A 25,620-nucleotide genomic window follows, 5' to 3' on the forward strand; every position below is an offset into this window, starting at 1 on the left:
CGGCTCCTTACAGTATAGTTCAGGAAGCCCCTGGGAGCCAGCTCCGTAGATCGCCCCCTCTTTCTTCTTTGTTGCCTTTGACAAGCTGTGGAGGCCCCCCTCCTAGTTTCTCTAAAATGATAAGAAGGTTGAAAACATCCTTTTGCTATTCTCAACTGATAGAGTTTTTACTCCTGGAGCCATCTCCATTTAGTGGACACACAGAGCCCTATCGGAATTGATTACCATCCTGCTGGCTCCCCAGGGGACTGTTCAGGGAGTGCTAGCCCCTCTCTGGGAATGGGTGGGTAGCCATGTGAGGACCCACCTGAAGAGGAAGGAAGGAATTGGCCTGGCAGCTTCTAGAAATTCCCTCAGGCCCACCTCATTTCAGTCCTTTTGGACAGGCATTGATAACCCATTTTGCAGATGAGTAAACCAAGGCACAGAGAAGTAAAAGAGCATGCTCCAGTGTTGCCAGAGGAGGCTCTGAACACAGAACTGGCTGAGCCCGAAGCCCATAGTTCCGATTGAAGGCCTATCTGGGTATGAGGGTATCTGTCTCGCCTTACTTTTCTGGCTGCATTTTCATTAGTATCTTCTTCTTATTAGCATTTGAAACAGAGTCTTGCTCTGTTGTCCAGGCTGTAGTACAGTGGTGCAGTCATAGCTCACTGCAGCCTTGGACTCCTGGGCTCAGGCGATCCTCCCGTCTCAGCCTCCCCAGTAGCTGAGACTGCAGATGTGCACCACCAGGCCTGGCTAATTTTTTTATGTTTTGTAGAGATAAGGTCTCACTATGTTGCCTAGGTTGGTCTTGAACTCCTGGCCTCAAACGGTCTTCCTGCCCCAGCCTCCCAAAGTGTTGGGATTACAGACGTGAGCCACCATACCCGGCCAGTGTCTTATTAATATTAGAGTGCTAGATCTGACGATAGAGGCCTGAAGGTAGGAGAGAAGGAGGAAGGTGGCAGAGGGATGATCTTCTGATGGGGAATCTCCAGAGCTGAGGTCACAAATGGGGAGACTGAGTCCCACTGGCAGATAGGTCATGTGCAGACATGCAGCTGTTTTGTTTGGCTTGGCAATGACTTTGAACGCCTGTGGGTAGGGCAGGCATTTTCCCATGGGCCACAGGCCCACCTCTCCCTGCAGCCACACACCTGCCAGGCTACACTTACTTTATTGGCTTGGTCGGCTTGAGAGTGCGAATCTGCACATCTCTCCCTGATTCTGCATTCGGTGACATTAGGCTGGCAGCTTGAAATTGGCCATCTTGGGTGTTTTCCACCATAGAAGTCAGCAAACACTACAGATCAGGGCTTTTTATTTCTTCAGTTCATTGTTTATTTTTTCAGAGCCACTTTACCTGCACAGTACTGCCCATGGGCATTTTCTTTCAGCCCTCCTTTGAAAACTCTCTCCAGTTTGTACTACGCATGGTCATCCACCTTGCTTTATTTAATTCAGTCTCATTTACGCCTCACGACAAGCCTGCCCTGGAAGATATCCCTGACCCCATCTTGAAAATAAAGAAACACACGCCGGGCATAGGGGCCAGGGCTTGGGTTCAAAGACAAGTCCTTTGCCTTCAAGCGTCATACCCCTTGATGGGGCTTAACTCCTTGGTTTTCATTTGGGGGGAAGGTTTGGTAATATCTGAGGACATTTTTGTTGCCACAAGTAGAGGGGGTGCTACTGGCACCTGGTGGGTGGAGGCGGGGGAAGCTGCTAACGTCCTACAATGCACAGGGCAGCCCTGCCACAAAGAATGATCTGGCCCCCGGCCGGGCGCGGTGGCTCACGCCTATAACCCCAGCACTTTGGGAGGCCGAGGCAGGCAGATCACGAGGTCAGGAGATTGAGACCATCCTGGCTAACACAGTGAAACCCCGTCTCTACTGAAAATACAAGAAAAAAAAATTAGCCAGGCATGGTGGCGGGCACCTGTAGCCCCAGCTACTTGGGAGGCTGAGGCAGGAGAATGGTGTGAACCCAGGAGGCGAAGCTTGCAGTGAACCGAGATCGTGCCACTGCACTCCAGCCTGGGCGACAGAGCGAGACTCTGTCTCAAAAAAAAAAAAAAAAAAAAAAAAAAAAAAGAATGATCTGCCCCCCTTCGTTTGGAAGCTACTGACATCCTACAGTGTACAGGGCAGCCCTTACACAAAGAATGATCTGGCCCCAGATGCCAGCGGTGCCGAGGTGTGGGGAGCCCTCGCTTAGCAGGTGGTGCCCCCTGGGCATCGCATTGCTTTTCCTGTCTCAGGAAGGCAAGAACTAAATAAAGGTAACACTCATCTTGGTCAGGAATGGGGAAGCACCGTTTGGGCAAAGCTAACTGTGCTACCAAGGTGGCTTTCCAGATGGGCTGGCAGGCAGGTTTAAGACCTCACTGGGCTTGTGCCCAGACCTGGGAGGTTAAAGTCAAGTGGGAGAGGGTCACAGTCATCGCCCAGCAGTGGGAACTGTGACCTGAAGACAAATACAGACAGGGGAGGATTTCATGAGAAAAGCGAACATGGGAGTGGTGAGAAACAGCCGAAGCCCTGTCCCAGGAAGGGGCCAGCCAGCCCCTGTTAGCGATAAGCCGGAGCCGGAGAAAACAGAATCAAGATCCAGATAGATTTACAGGGCTGCATCGGTGGTCCCCAAATCTGCCTCTTTGTCAGAATCATCCAGAGAGCTTTAATAAGAAAAAACAATGTATATGGCCAGACCTTGCCTCAGACTTATTTGGAATGGCCAGAAGTGGGGGCTGGAAGTCTGATATATATATGTATCAGGTATATACATATATATATATGTATTTGAGACAGGGTCTCACTCTGTTGCCCAGGCCAGAGTGCAGTGGTATGATCATTTCTCGCTGCAGCCTCTACCTTTTGGGCTTTAGGAATTCTGCTGTCTCAGCCTCCTGAGTAGCCGGGACCACAGGTGTGCACCACCGTACCTGCCTAATTTTTAATGTTACCCAGGCTGGTCTTGACCTCCTGGGCTCAAACAACCTCCCAGCTTGGCCTCCCAAAGTGTTGAGATTACAGACATGAGCCAGTGCACACAGCACAGCCAAGTCTGAATTTTAAAAAACTTTTTAAAATTTAAAAAAATTTTAAAAAACTTAGGGACCCCTGGGAAAGATGAACATGTTACTTGTCACTGACGGCCATTAAGTATCAAAACGAGTATTTGAGGGAGGCTAGGCACCAACATCACTCATGCAGTAAAGTATTTGAAGATTTGACACTGCTCTGCTCTTACAGCAGTAGATGGGCCGGTCTCCTGCCCTCTCTAAGTGTACAGAATAGAATTAGGCACAGGGGACAAAATCTCTCTGAGCCTCATTTTCCTCATCAGTTAAATAAGACAAATACTACTTAACAGCATGGGTTTTTTGCGAGGATGACATGAGGAGGCAGTGTGACAGCCATCAGCAAGTTCCCAGCTTAGTGTCTGAGTGGGGTGGGTCCTCTGTAGCTGTTGTCCATGGCTTTTGCTGCATGAGCTTCCTCTTTCAGTCCAAATTCTATGTGAGTTGTGGTTCTACCTTGTGTCAGGGATGTTCCAGGCCCTGAAGGATATTGACGTGAGGGAGGCCTAGTCTTCATCCTCACAGAGCTTACAGCATGGCAGGGAGGTAGATGTGTAAAACCCCCTGCCCATCAGCCATGCTGTGCACAGAGCGTGGAGAGGTGGCACAAGCTTGCCGTGGGCCTGGCGCAAGAGGGATCATGGGTCAGGGAAGCTGCTTAGATGGAATTCCAAAGGAAGTTATAGGGTTTTGGCAGGATGGAGAAAGTTCTTTAGTTGTGCCAGGTGAATGAGGCTGGTGGGCAGAAGGGAAAGACCGCACAGGCGGTGGCTGGGGAGAGGGTGTACCTGGGGTCTCTGTGCCTTTTCTAATAGGCTTCTGGTTCTTGCCCTCTTTTTCTCTCTTTCCTCCCGTCTCCCTTCCTGAGAAATGATACCCATCAGGTGCAGACACTTGAAAAAGTTCATCTGCTTGGTGCTTGATTTATCATTCAAACCTTCAGTAACTGATTTCCAGTGTCATAAAATATTAAATACATCCATTTATTGAATATCGCATTTTGATACGTTTTCACGCCTCATTTGCCACTGAAGTCAAGGACAGATTCACATTTTTCATGGCGTGGGGCCCAGATTTGTCCTCATACAGTGTTTTACTAAATCCCTTCCCCACGCCTGTCCTCCGCAGACTCACGTTCCTCGGCGTCTCACTTGAGCAGCCACCCTGACGTCCCAGTTGGCATGGACCATGGCAGGCCCAGGGCAGAATGGCCACATATATCATCCCCAGGGAGAGTTATTTACATAGCACTCTAAACATTTGTGGAAGGAAAGACAAGATCTCTGCCAGACATCTCTAGATTCCGCATCAGACAGTGGCCAAGCCAGGGGTAGAGCCCAAGGGGAGAAACTGTGTCCTCCCACAGGCCTGTGAGCACACTCATTCCATCCATTCATCTGCTCATGCTGGCAACTGAGGTTTAATAAGCACCTACTAAGTGTTAGATACTGAGCTAGGCCCTGGGGATTTTAAGATGGAAAACTGTTGTGCATGAGAGTGCCGCAGTTGTGGGGGGAGAAGTGTGTCATTAGAAGCTGTGAGCATGGAGAGGAGGGCACGCAGTTCTCCCACGGAGGTGACTGGGAGTGATGGGGCTGTGGAAAGACTTTAGAGAAGGAGCAGCCCTTGAGCTCAGGCTTCAGCTAAGAAGGAGTTTGCAGATGGCAGAGGAGGATAAGGACGTTCCAGTCAGGGTGTGCTGCTGGAGCAGGGGCATGGGGGGGAATCTGCATGTTTTGAGTCTGGGTGCTATTCTGTATGGCTGGGGATGGAGGGTTCCGGAGGGGCCTGGTAGGAGTTAAGGGTGGCCAGGAGGTAAGGGCAGGTCACAGAGGGCTTAGAAGCCACAAAGGTGAAGGAATTTGGGTGGTCTCCTGGAGATGGCGAGGGAATGCCACAATTCGTTGAGATGAGAGGTTAGTTTGGAGCAGGGCAAGACCAGAGGCAAGGATGCCAGTTGGGAGGCTGGGCTCAGTGGTCCAGGTGAGAAATGAGGACGAGGAGGAGGAGGACAGGCTTTGGGAGACATTCAGGAAGTGGACTGCATGGTGATGACTGGTTCGGTATTGGTGGGCCCTTAGGCTTGGTTTCCCCAAAAGTACGCCCTGAGAAAATGACTTGTGTTGTAAGGAGTTTGGTTGAGGGGTGATCATGGGAATCAGCAATGGCGTAGTGAGGCAGGGAGGGGCACCTGTGTTTAGCACCACAGCATGTTGGTGTGCAGGAGGCCAGGAGAAGGCCTTCATGCAGAGAGCCCAGGTGCTTGCAGCTTGGGGAAGGGGCTGGGGCAGGGCCCTGTGGGCATCTGCACGGGGGGTGAGGGGAGGGAGGAGTCAAGGCTGATTCCCAGGACCACACGTTGGGTGGAGACGCCATTCAGATAGAAAGAATTTGGGGGAATGGCCATTTGGGGGCAGAAAGAGGATGACTAATTCAGCTTTGCCATGTTGAGTTTGGGGTGCCTGTAAGCCGGCCACATGGAAGCACCCAGCAGGAAGCTGATTGATGGGGTGTGGAATCCAGGAGGGGTGTGGGCATGAGACACAGATTTGGGCTTTATTTGGGTAGAGATGCAGCCAAAGCCACGGGCCCAGATTGTGTCACTTATAGTCACTTAAGAAGAGCAGAGAGCAGATGAGAGAGGAAAGAGCTGGGAAACACAGGAATTTATGGAACAATCTGGGGAAGAAAGCCTGGCAAGTCAACTGAGGAGCAACCGGAGAAGGTGGAGGGAAAAATGAGGGCAGGTGAGACCCCGGATTCCAGGGAGTGGTTGCCAGTTGGAAGAGATTGGAAAAGACAGTTGCTACTGAGAGGGGTCAAATCAGGTGAGGGTGGAAAAGCGTTCGTTGGGCAATGAGGAGGTCACGGGGCTTTTGCAGGGAATGTTTTCAGTCGAGTGGTAGGAGCAGAAGCCAGAGAGGCAGCTATATGATGTTTTTGAGCAAGGAAGTGTCAAGGTCAAAGTGGCATTTTAGAAGATGATTCTGGAAAAGGTGTGTAAGGTCAGAGATAGGAGAGGCTGAGGTCAGGAGGCCAGCAACGAGGCTGCTGCAGGCTTCCAGCCAGCTGGGAGTGCAGCAGTGGGCTGAGAGAATGTGGGAGGCTGGCTTGAGCCCAGGAGTTAGAGACCAGCCTGGACAATGTAGTGAGACCCCATCTCTACAAAAAGTATAGGAAGAAAAGGAGACGTCTGGGAGGCGGAGTGCAAGGAAGACTTGCTAAGACTCAAAATCGCTAGGCTAAGAGGACACATTTACAAAGGCTTTTGGGGCCAGCCCCACTGGCCACACTCTGTGTGTGTGTGTGTGTGTGTGTGTGTGTGTGTGTGTGTGTGAATTTTTCAGGGCTAAATGCTGTCATCAGTAACACAGTCTCTGCCCCTACCCATACTGAGAGGTGACCTTGGTTGTTATCCTCACCCCTCTAGGGCTTTTTCCTCATTGTGGAGGAAGCAGTGACCCCCCTTCTAAGTTGTGAGACTCACAAGAATGATGCCTTTCAAAGCACTGCATAGGTTGTGATGAACCATATAGGTTTTTAACTACGGTGCAAACAACTGCCAGGGCTGTGTCTCTGCAGGGCCCAGGAGGTGCCCCAGAAGCTGACCCTGCTACCTCCTGCCCTGCTCCTCTGCCGCCAGCCCCACCCTTCTGGAAGCGCCTGTGTCTCCTGACCTTGGATGCTCCTTCTTCAAGATGGATAGGCCTGGCTGGCTGGCGGCCTGTGGACAAAAAAAGTGACCTGCCAGCAGGAGCCTTTTCTTCTTTCCTCTTCCATTCAGAGCTAGTCTGCAACCCACTGGCAGGGAGAGTGTTGAATCTGATTTGCTGAAATACAATAGCAGATTGATTTTGTAGCCACCAGCGCCTGTAACAAATTCCAAGTGAAGTTTGGATTGCACGATTGTGGGGTAATGACATTTTAATTGCATGTCATATTTAGTCTGGCTCAATCTCAGAAGCCTGGGGTGGAGGCCCAACCCTGCATGCTCCCAGCGCCTCCCCTCCTCCTTCAATTGGGCCTGTTTGGTCCCTCTCAGAGTTTACTCTTTCCTCCAGCCCCTCCCACCTCGGGGATCTGGGTGCAGGCAGGTGGGGGTGAAGTCGAAGACAGTTCTGGGCTTGCATCTGTTTCAGATTTTTTTTTTAAGAGCTGTTTGTTTTTGCCATCTTGCTGTGTTGTCCAGGGTGGCCTCAAACTCCTGGGCTCCCCTGATCTTCCTGCCTCCGTCTCCCAAGTAGCTGGGACCATGGTTGTGTGCCTCCTCTCCTGGCTGTTTAAGACTTTTACCCCCTTTCCCCTTTCCCAAAGGTAGCTTTCCCTACCTTTGTTCCTTTGTTTTTCCCTCTCTGCTTTCCCTTTCCCCCTATCTTTGCACATTTTTTTTTTTTTTTTTTTTTTGAGAGAGAGAGTTTTGCTCTGTCGCCCAGGCTGGAGGTCTCGGCTCACTGCAACCTCTGCCTCCCAGGTTCCAGCGATTCTCCTGCCTCAGCTTCCTGAGTAGCTAGGACTACAGGCGTGTGCCACCTGCCTGGCTAATTTTTGTATTTTTAGTACACACGTGGTTTCACCATGTTGGCCAGGCTAGTCTTGAACTCCTGACCTCAGGTGATCCATCAGCCTCGGCCTCCCAAAGTGCTGGGATTACAGGCGTGAGCCACATGCCCAGCCTGCACATCTTAATGGACCTGCCTTCTACCCCCTTCTCCTTCTACTGCTTTTTCTTTCCTCTTCTACACTTGGTTTTCCTGTCCCTCCTTCCCTTGTCTGTCTCCACTAACCTGCTGTGTGATCTTGGGCACGTCACTTCCCCTCTCTGAGCCCCAGTCCTCTCATTTATGAAATGCAAGGCTTACACCGATTGGTCTCTGTGAGCCTTTGATGTGCATGCGATTCCTCCCTGTGTGCATCCCTCCTTCCCTTCCATCTGCCTTCTCCTCTCTCTCACTTCTTGGTCTTGCTTTGTTTTTGTGGCGATGCTCGGAGCAGGAGTCTCTCATCTCCACAGTACAGGTGGAGGCCCGGACTGCCTATTATGATCTGTGAGCCTTCCACAGGAGAGGGACTCAGTGAGGAGCTGATTTGCTCCCTTCCCCCAGAACAGCCGAGTAATTGAAGAAAACATGAATGTTAATGATGCATTTAGCATTTGGAAGTTAGAGGGGTGATTAATATGTTGTAAGTTGTATATTAACACCTTCACAGTGGCATAATGAAGACAAAATATACACTCAGAGATTGTTTATTCTTGTGTGCAGCGCTCCTGGATGCCAGCCCCCTAAGCCTCGGAACACGTGGCATGGCTGTGTGTGGCGGGGAGGGGTAGCTGCAGGGACAGTGTCTGGCTTCGTGGTTTCTGCTGATGAGCTCTCTCACCTGTCCTGGGGCTGGCCCAGGCACCCGGAGTGGAGGGTGGAGAGCACAGTGGGCTGGGGGCTTGGAGTCTGTGAGAGACCAGATGGTAGGGGACACTGTCATTCAGGAGTGGCACGCCGGGAAGACAGTGCAGCATGTTCTTTGTGGTTTGTGGAGCTCACTCTAAATTTTCAAAGGAATGACAGGATAGGAGAGGTGAAGGAAGGACGCAGGAAATAGGAAATGCCTGCAATGTCTTGAGCTTCAGGAACGCTGGGATTTGCCCATTCTGCCCTAGGGAGATCCCCCTCCCCAGCAAGGGGATCCTTGCCACAGGTGAGTCACAAGCCTGGGTGCAAGCAAAGCATGTTGATTGGAAACTCTCTGACCTGGTTCCATATTGGTGCTCAGGCCTTTTACAGGAGAACCACAGAGTCTCAGAATGTCAGCGCAGGAAGGGCCTTGAAAGAACATCCTGCCCATGTCCTGTCGTCTTCAAGAGGAAACCAAGGCCCAGTGAGCGGACAAGACTTTGATTTGGATTGACAGCTCGAGGCAGAACCAGGAGAGGGTCAGCTCGCCTTCATTCAGCCTCTGGGACTCTAGATTGGTGTGCAGAGATCTGGGGACTCTGGCCCCTCGATGACTCCCTTGGCCCATTTGTCCAGGAGGCCACATAGGAACTCACCCAGTAGCTCCAAAGTGTGGAATAGCAGATAGGATGTAGAGAGATTTGAATCCTAGCTCTGCTGATTACTGGATGTGTGGCTGTGAGAAAGTGGTTTCATCTCTTTGGGCCTTAGTATCTCCATCTGTCAAAGAGGAACAATAATATTTAATATGCAGTATAATTGTAAGGATCACTTGCATCCTAAACACACACACTAAAAAATGATTAGCATTAACGTGTGCGTGTCTGCATGCATGCACGTGTGTGTGTGAAATACCAAGTACAGTTTCTGGCAAAAGACAAGGCGCTCAAAAAATGGTGATAATGGTGTATCATAATTGTTACTGTTATCATCATGATTTGCTTTCATGGCTGCAGCCTGCACACCCAGCTCTCATCTGTTCTTCAAGATTCGTTTTAGTCACCCTTCCTCCGTGCATAATCCCTGATTGCCCACTGCCCCGGTCTCAGTTCAGCACACTCCTGTGTGTGGTATAACCCTGCATCCATCTCTTGTTGGTGGAGTTTGCTTGTCTCTCTCCCCCATCTGCCTATACGCTCAGTGGGGGTGGAGACTGTGCCTCCTCCCTTCCTCCTCAGCATCAGTGTTCCTGAATGTTCATTGGATGAATGAGTGCTCTGATTCCAGGCCTGGTGAGCCTCACCTAGGATGAAGCCAGTGGGTGTGAACCTGCCAGCTTCTCATTTCTCAAGATGAATCCTGGGTTCTTTTGTGCAGTGCAGGGAGTGCTGTGCTTTTGGGTTGAGGGCACCCCCTCCTAGTGACGGAGAGTCGGTGACCCCTTACCTCCTTGCAGGGCCGATCGTAACTCAAGTCCTGCTGCTTCCACAAAGCCTTCCCTAGTAATTCCATCTTTTCTGTACCGCTCCTGTAATACTAATTCATTCTTCTCCTGACATGCTTGTCATACTTTACCTTGTCCTGTAATCACTTACCTATGTGATGTATTTCCTTTGTGATACAGCTCGTATCTATCCCTGTGGGACAACTCGTCCCCCCCCGCCTCCCCCGTGAACCACCATGGTGTCCATCTACAGCAGACTTTACCATTGGTAGAGTTTAAATGGCACTTTGTTGAATTAATGAATGATAGATTTTCCACTATATTTGTAGTGTAGAAGCCTGTTCAGCTGTTATCTCATTGTAATGCTAGTTTTTCTCATTATCCATTCTACATTCCATGAGAGCAAGGATTTTACTAAATACTTCTGTGTCCTCATAATACTGGGCAGATAATTTAATGGGTAATTAATTACTGATTGGGTTCCTTAAATTTTCTATCCTATTAAGACTTTTGAGGCAAAAAAAAAATCTTATTAGCCTTGTTAAGGGGTGCCAACATTTGAAAGAATTGACTAAGCCTGAGTCCCTATGATGAAACGTATAGCATGTGGGATTCCCCATGACAGGTGGAAATCCAAAGGGTTTTTCTGATCATTTCCTGAAAGCCACTGATGACTTCACTGAAGGCAAAAGATCTCAGTTAAAGGGAATTATTAGACTTGACACTAGAAGTTGTCAGTGTAGCCCTCATTATCGGGCTACTTTGTGGTGGATGGCAACTGGCTTTGGGGCTTTGTCTATGACAGGAGAGTTCTCCCTGCAGACTCTGGGTGGGTCAGACTGAGGCCATACCAGAGCTCTGAGCTTCCACTATGTGTGGAGCCCTGAGCAGGTCAGGGAACACACAGACAAAGAGAAGTGAGCTGGGTAGGGGAGGTGGGTCACGGGCACATGGTGCAAACCCGAGTGTGTGTGTGAGAAAAACGCATTTCTAACCAGTGACCCTCGTATTAAGCAGGGTTCTGTGTGTGAGTGGTGGGGATGCTGGGATAAAGAGCCATTTGAGGCTGGAGGGCTGGTCTCTGCCATTGGGGTCTTGGCTGGTGAGAATGAGGATGATTACTCATATCCATACGTAGTCGTGACTCAGAGAGCTCAAGTTCTGGAGTTGGAGAGACCAAAGTTCGCAGTTGAGCCCAGCTGCTGCTTAGCTGATTGGCCTTGGGTAAGTTCCTTACACTTTCTGTTTCTTCTTCTCTTGTGTGGGGTATCATAATAACTGCTTCCTGCTTCTCTGTGTCTTGTACAAGAAGACATGCCCCCACAGTGGTACTAGCACTCGGGTCTTGTGAATTCTTGTCCTGTGCCTTCTATACCCTTCAGCTGAGGGAAGGGGGGCTGTCTGCTTAATTAGCTGATGTTGATAAGAGCTTTGGAGATACAAAGCTCTTGATAAGAGCTAATCCCCTAAATCTGTGTGGGGCTGATGTGTGCGTGTGTGGTACAAGGCAAATAGCACTGGGGGGATTGACCAGGAATGCAGGGCAGCACACGGAGCATGCATGTGTTTGCATGTGTGCATGTGTACACATTGTTCTTGCTCCCTTCGAAGGTGCTGCAGACATGATGTGCAGGGATTCATGCCTCAGACAGGGCTTGGAGGAGATGCCCTCCGTGTTTTTCCATCCCCAAAATGCCGTGATTCTGTCCTTGGTTGGAAGGTGGCTCCAGGTCCTGGGGCAGGGAAGCTCCTGAGCTCCACAGGAGCGTCTGTGTGGTCCAAGGGAAGGATTTAAGAGCCCAGAGTCAGGTGCGGGGTGAGCTTTCTGCACACTGCCCTGCTCACTGTCTCAGGATGCTGAGGCATTTAAAAATTGTCCTGATAATCTTTCTGGCAAAGTTGCCAGCCCCGCTATAGCCTAGAAAAGGGGAATCTGTGAACTCACAGATACACTGTTCTGTTTTGACTCAGCAACGGACAATCTGTTTTCTCCCAGGAGTTTGTCTTAACCTTAAGTTATCAATTGGTTCACCCTCCCCTCTGTTCCCTCCCCTCTGCATATGTAAGCTCTGCCTGCATCCTCTCTCTTTTCCTTCTGTGAACCTTCCCTGCGGGCAGTGATGGGGACAGGCCTTCAGTGCAGTGCCTGGCCTGCCCCCCATGTAGGCATGGCTCCCCCAGAAGCAGACCCTAAGTGAAGACAGAAGTAAGTGCAAGTGGTTCTGTGGTTGGTGGTCCTAGGAACCACACAGAAAGGGGGTTATGGTTTTTTAAAAGTACACTCATTTGCCTGATAGAAGAGTGGATAAGTGAGACAAGGAAGAGAAAGAAGACCATAAAACTGTGGCCACCCAGGGCCCAATCCCACTGGGGCACAGTGGGAGAGTATGGCCACTAGCTAGGGTCTAGCACTTGGGGCCTGTCCCATGTACATGGGCTGCATGAGCTCCAGAGACCAGAAAGTTCTTGGATGAGCCAGAGGTGCCTGCATCTAGAGGCCCCCGGATCAGCGAGTGTGAGAGAAGTGGACATGGCCCCACGGCTGCTTCTGGCCAATCTTAACTACTGCATCCTAGACCCAGCCTTGGCCATTGCAGTGAAGACAGCTCCTGTGGCCATAACCCCACTCAGATGTACATGCCAGCTACTGTCAGGTTCTAGGAGCATTTTTGCAATTTTTATTTCTTGAAGACACTGGCAGTGATCTGATTTATTAAAACTGTAAGTTGGCCGGGTGTGGTGGTTCACGTCTGTAATCCCAGCACTTTGGGAGGCCAAGGCGGGCGGATCACGAGGTCAGGAAATCAAGACCATCCTGGCTAACACAGTGAAACCTCGTCTCTACTAAAAATACAAAAAATTAGCCGGGCATGGTGGCGGGCACTTGTAGTCCCAGCTACTCAGGAGGCTGAGGCAGGAGAATGGCATGAACCTGGGAGGCGGAGCTTGCAGCGAGCTGAGATTGCACCACTTGCACTATAGCCTGGGCAACAGAGCAAGACTCAATCTCAAAACAAAACAAAAGAAACAAACAAACAAAAAAACCATAAGCAAATATGCATTCTTCGTGGGTTTCCTTTGTGTCAGGCACCATGCTAGGTGCTTTTTCTGCGTATCTCATCTTGGTCCTTTTGATATCGCATGAAGCAGGTGTTGTTATTCTTGTTTGCTATTTGAGGCAACTGAGGCAGAGGGTGGTTAAGTGAGTTTATGCAGCTTGTAGGAGGCCAATTGAGACCCTGAACCTGGTACCATACCATCTTTCCTGGCTGCGCTCACCATCTGAGAGCTTGGTTCTGCCAAATGGCACTTCACAAAGCATTGAGCGGGTTGGATGGGCTACTTCTGTGGGCCTCCTGTGTATAGACACCAAAAATAAGATGCAATCCAACTAAAAGCCTGTTAATTATGCCCCAAGAATATGGACTGAAGGGTACGTGGGCCTTGATGGATGGAAGCTGCTTTTAAGTCAGACTCTGAGGAATGTCGTAGCCCCTCACCCTTTGATGAATTTGTGTCTGCCTGGCAGGGCCTGGCAGCTGCTTGGGCTCTGGCTCTCTTCTCTATTCCAGGAAGCCCAGCCATGCCAGCTCTGGCTTGTCACTCTTTTTGTCCCAGGGAGCCCCTAGAGACCTCTCAGTAATGCATTCTACCTACTGGGCTTGGCTGGCACTCTTCCTGCCCCCAGGGCCTGGTGTGTGACTTTGCCATCAGGCTTTGTGATTGCAGCTTGTGGGTGGGAATCCCCAGGATCCTCTTTAACTGGGTGCTCAGTTTTCATTTTAATCTGACAACTGAAGAGCTCTGGAGTAGGAGCCAGGAGATCTTGGTTTCAGTCTCACTCATTGCTTATGTGTCCTCGTACTTCTCATCTCTGGGCCTAGTGTGCTCGTCTGCTAAGTGATGGGATCTAGTATCCCTTCCAGGCCTGAAATCCCAGGAGTTGGGGGGAAGCAGGAATTGGGTTACAAAGAGGGCAGAGGGTTACCAGCTGATTGCAGAGGCTTATCTCCTCCAGGACCCAGCTGTCTGCTGGCTGACAAGTCAAGCACCGGGGATCCATTACATTAGATCAATCCAAGAGACCTTGGATTCTGCCAGTTCTAGGCGCTTCATAAAATCCCTGGCCTTACATCTTTATGGGGGTAGGGAGGGGGCAGAGGGAAGAACTTGGGAATTGGTGCATGGTGGGGATGGGGAAGAGGGCTGTGGCCTCAGCCATATTTGAGCCACGGAGTCTGGGCCAGCCCCAGGAGCAGAGGGGCCTGTAGAATGGGCCATGATGGATTGTGATTATTCAGCTTGTGGGTCAATAATCCCTTTACTAAGAGATCCCCAGGTGCACCTTAGCTGGAGCTTAGTCATAAAGGCAGCAGTGGAGAATGGAGCTTTCATAAGGGGTCCTGAGGAAGAACCTATTAGATTGTTCTTTCAAATTGGCCTGACAGACATGTTCCTTAGGGAGCCATTGTCTTCAGACGGAAGCTGGATACTTTGCTCTGGAAGATTTGACCCTAGGCTATTCAGCCAGGACGGATGGAATAGAAGTTGGTCCTACAGTGCCTCATGGCCAAAGTACTTTGGCCATGGTGGCCAGGAAGGGATGCAGAATGTTGAGAGGGCAGCAGAGGGATTGGAGATGGGCATGCACGAGGCACCAGACCCCTCCAAAGGTGTCGGAAAACCAAAGATCAGCACGTGAAACCACATCAAGATCTTAAGGGAGCACACAGATTTCAGATATGGGAGTGGGCTGCTCAGATTTTACAAGATAACCCTTTTGTCTCAGGAATGAACCAGTCAGCTTTCCTTGCACCAAACAAGCTTATAATACACTACAGTTACCTGTACAAGTGATTCCAGTACCCCCTATGCATCAAGCAGTTTTTACTGGGCTTTTGCCCTGGGGTTTCTTGAAGTTGCCACTGCTAAAGGGGACTTTTTAAGAGGCTTAAAAGCCTCTGCTACAGTGGTCAAAGAGGGTTCCAGGATGGCAGTGGACAGGTGTGACTGGAGCAAAAAGTTCACTTAGGACAGGGCTTCTCCTGGGGAACCTTCTTGGGAGCCCCAGGAATGTTGGCAAAGTGTTACATGTATGTAGTGATGTGTGTTTCTCTGGGCAAGAGCATAAAACCTTCAGCCAGAGTCTCCAAATGGTCTTTTGTCTTGCAAGAGGTTAAGGTTAAGAACCCCAATCAGCTCTATAAAGCAGAGCTATGTCTGCTTTGCTTTCCATTGTTTTCTTAGTACCTAGCTTAGATAACCTGGCAGTTAGTAGGTGGTTAATAAATAATGGTTGGATGAACAGCTGACTAAGAGGATTAATGGTTCATGACTGGGGAAAGCTTTTTTATTTGTTTTTTGTTTGTTTGTTTGTTTGTTTTGAGGCAGGATCTAACTCTTGCCCAGGCTTGAGTGCAATGGCATGATTTTAGCTCACTGCAGCCTCAGCCTTGCAGGCCCAAGTGATCCTCCTATCTCAGCCTCCTGAGGCGCTAAGACCACAGACATGTGCCACTACACATGGCTAATTTTGAAATTTTTTGTAGAGACAGTGATATCATTTGGATCAGTGAGGCCTGTGTAGGTGATTGGATCATAAAGGTGGACTTCCCTCTTGGTGCTGTTCTTGTGATAGTCAATGAGTTCTTGTGAGATCTGGTCATTTAAAAGTGTGTAGCACCTACCCCACTCTTCCTCCTGCTGCGACTGTGTGAAGTGCTCACTCCTCCTTTGCCTTTGGCCATGACTGTAAGTTTTCTGAGGCCTCCCCAGAAGCAGATGCTGCTGTGCTTTCTGTACAGCCTGTAGAACTGTGAGCCAGTAACATCTCTTTTCATCATAAATTACTGAGTCTCAAGTATTTCTTTATAGCAATGTGAGAATGGACTAATAACGAAAATTGGTATCAGGAGTGGGGTATTGCTATAGAGATACCTGAAAATGTGGAAGCAACTTTGGAACTGGGTAATAGACAGTCTGGGAGAGTATAGAGGGCTCAGCAGAAGGCAGGAAGGTGAGGGAAAATTTGGAATTTCCTAGAGACTTTTTGAATGGTTGTGACCTAAATGCTGATAGTGATATGAACAGAGATAGCCAGGCTGAGGATGTGTCCAGATGGAGACGAGAAACTTATTGGGAACTGGAGTAAAAGGTCACTTTTACTATGTCTTAGCAAAGAGCCTGGCTTCCTTATGTCCCTGTTCTAGGGATCTGCAGAACTTTGATCTTGAGAGTGATGATTTAGGGTATTTGGTGGAAGAAATTTCAAAGTAGCAAAGCATTTAAGATGTTACCTGACTGCTTCTAATGCCTATGCTCATATGTATGGGCAAATAAATGACTTAAAGCTGGAACTTGTATTTAAAAGAGGAGAAGAGCATGAAACTTTGGAAAGTTTGCAGCCTGGTCATGTGATACAAAAGAAAAGCCCATTTTTAGGGAAGGAATTCAAGCAGGCTGTAGAAATTTGCATAAGTAAAAAAGGGCCAAATGCTAATAGCCAAGACAGTGGGGAAAAGGCCTTGAGGCGTTTCAGAGACCGTTCTGACATCTCCTCCCATCACAGGCCCAGAGGCCTAGGAGGACGTAATGGTGTTGTGGGTCAGGCCCAGGGCCCTGCTGCCTTGCACAGCATCAGGACACTGTTCCATACAGTCCACACTCCAGCTCCAGCTGAGGCTCAAAGGGGCCCAGGTACAGCTTGGGCCACAGTTTCAGAGGGTACAAGCCATAAGCCTTGGTGGTTTCCATGTGGTGCTAAGCTGGCGGGTACACAGAGTGCAAGAGTTGAGGCTTGGGAACCTCTGTCTAGATTTTGGAGGATGTATGGAAAAGCCTATTTGTCCAGGGAGAAGCTTGCTGCAGGGGTGGAGCCCTCATGGAGAACCTCTACTAGGGCAGCAGTGCAAAGGGGAAGTGTGGGGTTGGAGCCCCCACACAGGGCACTGCCTAGTGGAGCTGTGAGAAAAGGGTCACCATCCTCCAGACCCCAGAATGGTAGATCCACCAGCAGCTTGTACCTTGTGCCTGGAAAAGCTGCAGGCACTCAACGCCAGCCCTTGAAATCCACTGTGGGGGCTGAACCCTGCAGGGCCACAAGAGCAGAGCTGCTTAAGACCTTGGGAGCCCACCCCTTGCATTAGTATGCCCTGGATGTGAGAAATGGAGTTAAACGAGATTATTTTGGAGATTTATGATTTAATGACTGCCCTGCTGGGTTTCATACTTGCATGGGGGCTATAGTCCCTTTCTTTTGCCTTATTTATCCCTTTTGGAATGGGAGTTTTTACCCAATGCCTATACCCCCATTGCATCATGGAAGTAGCTAACTTGTTTTTGATTTTACAGGCTCATAGGCAGAAGAGACTTCCTTTATCTCAAATGAGACTTTGGACTTTTGAGTTAATGCTGGAATGAGTTAAGACTTTGGGTGACTGTTTCGAAGGCATGATTGTTTTTCCAATGTAAGAAGGACATGAGATTTAAGAGGGGCCAGGGTTGAAATGATATGGTTTGTCGCTGTGTGTCTGCCCAAATCTCGTGTGGAATTGTAATACCTGGTGTTGGAGGGGGATCCTGGTGGGAGGTGATTGGATTGTGGAGGCAGATTTCCCTCTTGGTGCCGTTCTCATGACAGTGAGTGAGTTCCCATGAGATCTGGTTGTTTAAAAGTGTGTGGTACCTCCCCTACTCTTCCTCTTGCTATGGCCATGTGAAGTGCTTGCTCCTCCTTTGCCTTTGGCCATGATTGTAAGTTTTCTGAGGCCTCACCAGAAGCAGATGCTACTGTGCTTCCTGTACAGCCTACAGAACTGTGAGCTAATTAAATCTCTTTTCATCATAAATTACCCAGTCTCTGGTATTTCTCTTTTTTTAAATACCGAAAAGAGTTAACAGTGTATTATAATTTATTTTATTTGACAATCTAGGAAGTTCGCAGCCACCAGCAGTTCTAGTGCAGTTTCAGTGTAATTGGGAGTTTGGGAATCTTGGTGGAGCTGTTAGTGTAGTGAACCTTGTGTGTAAAATACATGCACACTTTTGATAGCACATGTGAAGGTACCACTCTAAAACTGACCTCATTGGTTTCATTCTCAGCAAAATTGACCTGGGCCACTCAACATAGCTTTATCATGCCTGATGTTAATGCATGTCCTCTTTTTACAATAAATTCATGACCATCAGATGATGTCAATTTGACCTACATGGCATCAGGGCCTTCACAGCCACCATAGGTTTTCTCCTCACCATCCATTTTGTTCTTATGAAATTCTACTTTGCTTCCTCAGGAACTTTAGTAGTTTCCCAGAGTTCTTTTTCTGCCCCAGCTCGATACTCACTTTTCTCGAGCCACCACAGCCTAGTCCCCATGTACTGCCCCTTAGCTACCATATCCCAGTCCCCATGTATGGCCACAGCCCCTATTCCAGGGCCACTCTCCCACCCTCAGCTGCCTCCCTGTCCTCAGGTATTTCTTTATAGCAATACGAGCACAGACTAATACAGATGGGGTCTCCCTATGTTGTTCAGGCTGGTCTCAAACTCCTGGGCTCAAGGGATCCTCCTGCCTTGGCCTCCCAAAGTGCTGGGATTACAGGCACGAACCACTACACCAGGCCCAGGAAAGCTTTTAATGTAGCTGTTCATAGCCTTGTGGAAAAGTTCTGGTTTAATTTTTTAAATAAATATTTATTAGTATTTAGCTCCAATCACGTCAGATATTGTAATATTATTACTAGCACTACTACCACCACCACTGCCACTATTGTTTCCTCGACAACTACCAGACACTATTTATTGGGCATGCACGATGTGCCGGGTGTTGTGTTCAACCCTTTGCAATATGATCTCATTCAATCCTTACAACTATCCAGTGAAGTGGATATCGTTACCCGCCTCTTACTGTTGAGGCTCGGAGAGCAGTTAAGTCACTTGCCCACGATCATGCAGCAACAAAGTGGAAACGCCCTAATTCTAACCCAAGTCAGCCTGACTCCAAAACCTATATCCTCAGCCATTATTTAATCTTCGGGGATGGGTGGTTCAGTGCTGAGAACAAAGACTCATGTACCCTGGTCACAGCTTGTCACACACTAACCCCAAGCTCAAAGCCTCTGTGAAGTAAGAAAGGAACACGTTCATGCTGAGTCTTGGGTAAGGTCAGGAAGGCTGCTTGGGGTGGGCACGGTGAGTCTGCAGGGTCGGTGGATGATCTTGACAACCTTCTCCTTAGTTAAGCCTTTCACACAGTCCATTTTCTCCAATCAGCTGAGTGTTTGAAGGCCTGCAAGCCCCCCTGCTAGAGAGGATCAGGGAATCAGGCACTTGGAGCTGTCAGGGAGAAATATCTAAATCATTTGAACAGGTAATAATAGGATAGTGTAAGCTTGTTTAGTGTAAGGAAACTTGTAACAGAAACCCCCTCCCAGCTCATCAACATGCAGCTAAGGGATTTTCTATGAGATAGACACAAAGAAGACTTCTCCAGAGCCCTGGCAGTGAGGCGAGGGAGGGTCTGGGCCATCAGGAGCCAGAAAGAGTGGTGGTCCTGGAATCCTCAGGGGCAGATGAAAGACTATGGGAGTTGGGTTAGCGTGCTTTCACCTTAGACTGGGAGTTCCAAGATGGAGTCTAGTCTTATCTCAGGCATGTACTAACTATGTAAACTTGCCAAGTCATAGTTCTTTGGGCCTTATTTTCTTCGTCTCTAAAGTGAAGGCACTTAATTGCATGATTTTAGTCAGTTTTGACATGCTGTCATCCGTAGAGACTTCTCAGCTGCAGCGGCAGGACAAGGGGGTCTTTGTAATGATTAACATGGGTATGGGGTATAGCGTGTGCTTGTCTTTATGTATGTCATTTGTTATTATTATTATTATTTTAATTTTTGTTTTTGGAGACGGAGTCTCACTCTGTCGCCCAAGCTGGAGTCCAGTGGTGCAATCTCAGCTCATTGCAACCTCCACCTCCTGGGTTCAAGCAATTCTCCTGCCTCAGCCTCCCAAGTAGTTGTGACTACAGGCCCCCGCCACCACACCCAGTTAATTTTTGTGTTTTTAGTAGAGACGGAGTTTTGCCATGTTGGCCAGGCTGATCTCAAACTCCTGACCTCAGGTGATCCACCCACCTCGGCCTCCCAAAGTGCTGGGATTGCAGGCGTGAGGCACCGCACCCGGCCTTATTATTATTTTTAACTGTGACAAATGTGCAACCACCACCAACACTGGGATGTGGTACATTTAATCTTCACAACAACCCCATGAACTAGGTACTATTACTACCCCCATTTTTCAGACACAGGAGGCTTAGAGAGGGTAAGTGACTAGCCCCAGGTCACACTGCCTTTAGGGGGCAGAAGTGAGACACTTATCTGGGTAGTTTGACTTCAAAGCCATTGCCTTTAACCACTGGGGAGACTTTTCTCATTTTTTTGAGCAAGACTCACAGCAAGAAATGCTTTTCCAAGCCTAACGCTGATTGTCCACAGATATATGCATATCAAATGGAAATGCTTTGTACTACATGCCCTGATAGTTCTTATTTTCTTTGCTTTTGGCTTTCTCTTTTGGGAGTGTCATTATTGTATTAGTTTCCTGCGGCTGTGGTAACAAATGACCGGAAGCCAGGTGGCTTAAAACAGCAGACATTTGTTCTTTCACAATTCTGGAGGCCAGAAGTCTGCAATCAAGTTGTCAGCAGGGCTGTGCTCCCGCCAAAGGCCCTAGGGAGGATGCCTTCTGTGCCTCTTCCAGCATCTGGTGGCTTTAGCGGGTCTTTGCTGCAGTCTCTGCCTCTGTGGTGGTGCTGCCCCTTCCTCTTCTCTGTGTGTCTGTCATACGGATACATGTGGTGCACTTAGGGCCCCCCTGATAACCCAGTGTGCTCCTCCTCTCAAGATCCTTTGACTTAATCACATCTTTTGCCATGCAAGGTAACATCCAGAGGTTTTGGGAGTTAGTTAGGTCATGTGGGTCACCTTTTAACCCACTACATTTATGGACTTGGGAATTTTTACAGATTCAGTGTATTTCAGTCAGTTCTCCTAACTATTCTTTTTGCATCTCAAATTGGCCCGTCTTTGGCCTGTGGGAACCCCTTGGAGCCAGCCCCTGTACTCTTTTAAATTTTATTTTATTTTTCAGACAGGGTCTTGCTCTGTTACCCAGGCTGGAGTACAGTGGTGTGATCATGGCTTACTGCACCCTCATCCTCCTGGGCTCAGGCGATCCTCCCCGCTCAGCCTCCGAGCAGCTGGGGCTACACCCAGCTAATTTTTTATTTTTATTTTTTTTGTAGAGTATGGGGTTTTGTTATGTTGGCCAGGCTGGTCTTGGCCTCCTGGGCTCAAGTGATCCTCCCGCCTTGGCCTCCCAAAGTACTGGGATTACAGGTGTGAACCACCGCACCCAGCCCCCTATACTCTTTAGGTGTGACCCCATCGGTCTGTGAACAAGCCCATGCTCTCTGACACAAGATGTCACAGGCTTGTGTATTCCTGACCCCCAACCAGGAATTCCTCCAAGTCACCCTGATTTCTTTCAGTAGGAAATGACATTTCTGTTATTTTCCATTCTCTTCTATTTCATTAAAGGAAAACACTTATTACAATCTACTAAATTGATTTCATGGACCTACTTATGGGTTGTGACCGATAGTTTGAAAATCACTGTCCTGGGCTATTTTGCCTTTCTTTACTTTCTTCATAAATTTAGGAATTTCCTTCCCAGCAGAAAGTGAGGTACCCTCAAAGGCAGGGTCACGTGTTCATCCACTGGCTCCTCCATGGCCACAGGATGGGGTCTGCACACATAGGGCCTGCACCACACAGCCTGCACCCCATCCAGGGGCTCTCAGAGCTCCTGCTGCCCTCTGTGGCACCCTGCTTCTCTTCTGGGCCCTCCCCGTTCCTTCTCCTCTTTCCCCCTTCCTCTTCTTCCTCCCCCTTCCCTCTTCCTCCTCCCTCTCCTTCTTCCTCCTCCCTCTCCCTCTTCCTCCTCCCTCTCCCTCTTCCTCCTCCCTCTCCCTCTTCCTCCTCCCTCTCCCTCTTCCTCCTCCCCTTTCTGCCCTGCCCCTCTCCATCACTGCCTGGCCTTCATTTTGCCATTCTAAGAGGCTAATGTGAAAATTGCTCACAGATGGCACAAACAATATGGAAAAGAGCCTCTCTCTTCATTAGAGCAACACAAGATAGTGTTTTTAAGTGATTAAATTGTTATAACAATAATTATATTGAAATCCAAGCATCTCATCACACTGCTTCAACCTCTCACCAAGGGCTCTTGAGGCCCCCTTGGGGTTTGGCAGGGGCCACCCCAATAGAGAGCCCAAGAAGCAGACTGTCTAGGCCTCTCTGGACCTTCCCCATGGGGCTCCATGGGGCAGAAATATCTGAGTAGTGTTGGGACCTCCATTGGCGCCCCCTCTCTGTAACCAGATGTAGAGATCCTGGCCCCAAAGCTAGGCTCTAGCTGAGTTTGTCTTTGGGGGCTATCCCATCCCCATTGGCCTCCTCCTTGTCCCATAGCCACTCTCCACTCTGAGTAGCTGCAGGTGCTCCTAGAGGGCTGTCCTGCTTGCCCCTCCTTGCTGGCCACCCCTTGTTCTCTCAGCACCCTGCCCAGAGTCAGCTGGCACTGAGGGAAGAAAGTGGGTGAAGTCCTCTGCAAGACACAATTGCAAGACAGACACTTCATCTCGTACTCTGCCACGGAGTCTGGGCATTCTCTAGAGCACCTTGGGAATTGCTCTCAACCTGTTCTTCCTCTTTCTCCATTAGTGTAGAGCCTCATTTCTTCCTTCCAGGGCTGTGAAACAGCTCCCACCTCACCTCCTGCCCTTCAGCTTGTCTCCCTGCCTGCTGCTCCAGGAAAGGAAAGTATAGAAAGCTACACAGAAATAAAGACACCTTCGTGTATTTGGTTATCTTGGGGGGATGGGGTGCAGATTTAAGAGATTTAAGAGAGACCTAGAGAAGATGAAACGCACCTGGTATGAAAATTACAGATTAGCAATCATGTGCCTCATTTTAAATAAACATGTAAAAATAAGACTTAAGGCCCGGCGCAGTGGCTCATGCCTGTAATCTGCGCACTTTGGGAGGCTGAGGTAGGTGGCTCACTTGAGGTCAGGAGTTAGAGGCCAACATGGTAAAACCCCGTGTCCACTAAAACTACAAAAATCAGCTGGGCATGGTGGCACGCACCTGTAGTCCCAGCTACTCGGGAGGCTGAGGTGGGAGAATCGCTTGAACTGGGAGGTGGAGGTTGCAGTGAGCCGAGATCACACCACTGCACTCCAGCCTGGGCGACAGAGCGACTTAAGTTTCATATGGTGGTTGATCAAGGCAGTCAGGAAAGAGAGAAAGGAGGAACAGAGGGAGGTCAGAGCAAAGGCAGCGGGGAGGGAATGGCAAATGAGCACCCGGCTGTAAAGGGGACACAGAGAGAAGAAGCCGAAAGGAGGGAGAGCAGAGCCGGGGGAGGCAGAGAGAGAAGGGCCATGATGCGAGGCAGCAGCTGGTCACCTACTCACAGGCCCTCCTGAGCTTCATTTTGGTTTAGGGATTCCAAGTGTTGTTGCCTCTTCTCACATCTGAGATGCTGATTAGTCAGCTCTTCCGTGGCTCTTTCTCTGGATCTTTCTATCTCTCTTTTCAGTGGGCATAGCTCATCTTTTCAGTGGAGGAAACATTTTGGTCTGGGTTTTGGTGGGCAGAAGTCATAGCTGGCTTGTGTGCTCTTCCCTTCTTACCCCCGGCTCCAAACAGAGTGCCAGGGTGTGGTGGAAACTCCACGTGTTTGAGGGGGAGGGTGGGCAGCTGGCTGGGTGAATCAGAACTTCCAGGTGGCAGCACTGTGTTAGAGGAAGGACTCATCGGGGGTAGAGACAGCGGCAGATGGGGTGTGGGGAGGTGTCAATGATGACCACCCATGCCCCACCTCAGGCTCTGATGAATGGAGGCTTCCCAATCCCTCTTCTATTCAGATTCTACTTCTGATAAGGGACCTGACCAATATTTGAAGAAATATAAAAGGCCAACTTCATCTGCTGGGGTAGGATTACATCAAGGAGGATGAAATTAAAGGCTCTTCATGGAAAGAGATCTCCAGGATAATTTGATGGAAGACTTTAATTATTTCAGATTCAAAGTGTCCCCCCGCCCCAACAAAAGATGCTTTAAAGAAAGGATTCATTGATTTGGGGAGTCACATAAAAATATTATGTACATGTATCTGTTTGAGTCTTTAGAGCTGCTATTGGTCTAGAGGGCTGCCAGCAGCCCAGGGAAGGGGGCTTCAGTGGGCCCTGCCCCTTTCCTGTGTGCTGGCGACAGATGACCCAAGTCTCTGCCACCAAGGGAATAGAATGAAGGCTAGGGAAGGGGAAAATGGGTTAAAATGACTTAGATGCGACCTCAGGAAGAACTTGGAACCATTTTACCTGCTTTAACTGGCTAGGCACCCTTTATTGGAGGGAAACTGATGCACTCCCCTACCCTTAGACGAGAGAGTGGCATGTCTTATGTGAGTGGGGAGGTAAACTCTTCAAGAGGTTGTGCTGTCTCAAAGGTGCACAGGGTGGTTCTAGGACCCAGGATCTTTTGGCCTTACCTTTGGTCCCCTGCCACACCGACACTGCATCCAGGGTGCACTCAAGTCTCAAGCTCACCTTGATCCGGGCTTGGGAACAGTAGGATCCTAGGCATCCCGGAGCTCATTCCATCTGTTTCTTTGCCTGAACGCCCCATTTGGATCCAATGTCAAGGACTCCACAGCTGCTGTGTACTCATCGCTCTGGACACACGATGTCTGGAAAACTCTCTTGCTGGACTTCCAGTGCTTTCTCCCTTGATCAGGGCTCATCAGGAGGATGGCAGACTCACATATCAAGGGCTTTGTAGGGCAAACAGATGAAAACAATTGTCTTATGATCTGCCCTAAAGAAACATGGCTTAATATGATTGACAGAAAGCCAGTCCTAGTGGTGGTAAACGCTGATGGTCAGCATACGAGTTCCTTATGTGCCAACTGAGTCCATAGAGGCCCAAGGGGCTCCTCCACTGCCCAAGGCCCTGGGTAGAGGCCAGGTGGCAGGGAGGCCTGGCCCTGTTTGTGCTGATCTGTTCTTGAGAGCCCCGGACTGTGTGTCTGGGGTTGCACAGCTCAGTGTCCCTCTGTGTCACCAGTCCACTTTATCTACTGTTGGGTCCCCAGGGCTCAGCACAGAGTAGGAATTTTGTTAATGTTGGTTGATGATAAACATTATGAAGCCCAAGTTAATCCAGTTCTTCCTTCATTCACAAGAAATTATAAATCTCACCATTTACTTACAAAACTGATTTTAGATGGGAACCTGCACTTTCCTGGTCTTCCTCAAAGGAGAAGCCACACAGTGCGGTGCAAGGAGAGCACCAGGCTAGGAGTGGAAACCTGGCTTCTGGTCCCAGCCCTGCTTTGCACTGGCCCTGTGAATGTGCGCACTTCCCCTCCCCAGAGTCTCTGCATGCCTCTGCACATGGCAGGCGGGGTTGTGCTAGCTCCTTCCAGTTCTGATATTTCCTCTCCCTCCCCTTCCCTGCTCAACCCTGTGCCTCCCAGAGCACACCAGGCTGGGAGGTGGATGAGCCTGGCAGTTCCTGAAGACAGTGGTTTCCTGGGCCCAGGAGGCAGGTCCTGCTGGGGTGAAACTGTCAACACGGCTGCTGCCCCCTCCCT

At 49.4% G+C, this 25,620-nt stretch overlaps 1 pseudogene; it reads right to left on the reverse strand.

Moving 5' to 3' along the window:
* Positions 1-17,814: 17,814 nt before the first annotated feature.
* Positions 17,815-18,207, reverse strand: LOC129478581 (elongin-C-like; annotated as a pseudogene).
* Positions 18,208-25,620: the final 7,413 nt, after the last annotated feature.

This window comes from Symphalangus syndactylus, chromosome 3 (assembly GCF_028878055.3).
Source record: "Symphalangus syndactylus isolate Jambi chromosome 3, NHGRI_mSymSyn1-v2.1_pri, whole genome shotgun sequence".
In the NCBI taxonomy this organism is placed as follows: domain Eukaryota; kingdom Metazoa; phylum Chordata; class Mammalia; order Primates; family Hylobatidae; genus Symphalangus; species Symphalangus syndactylus.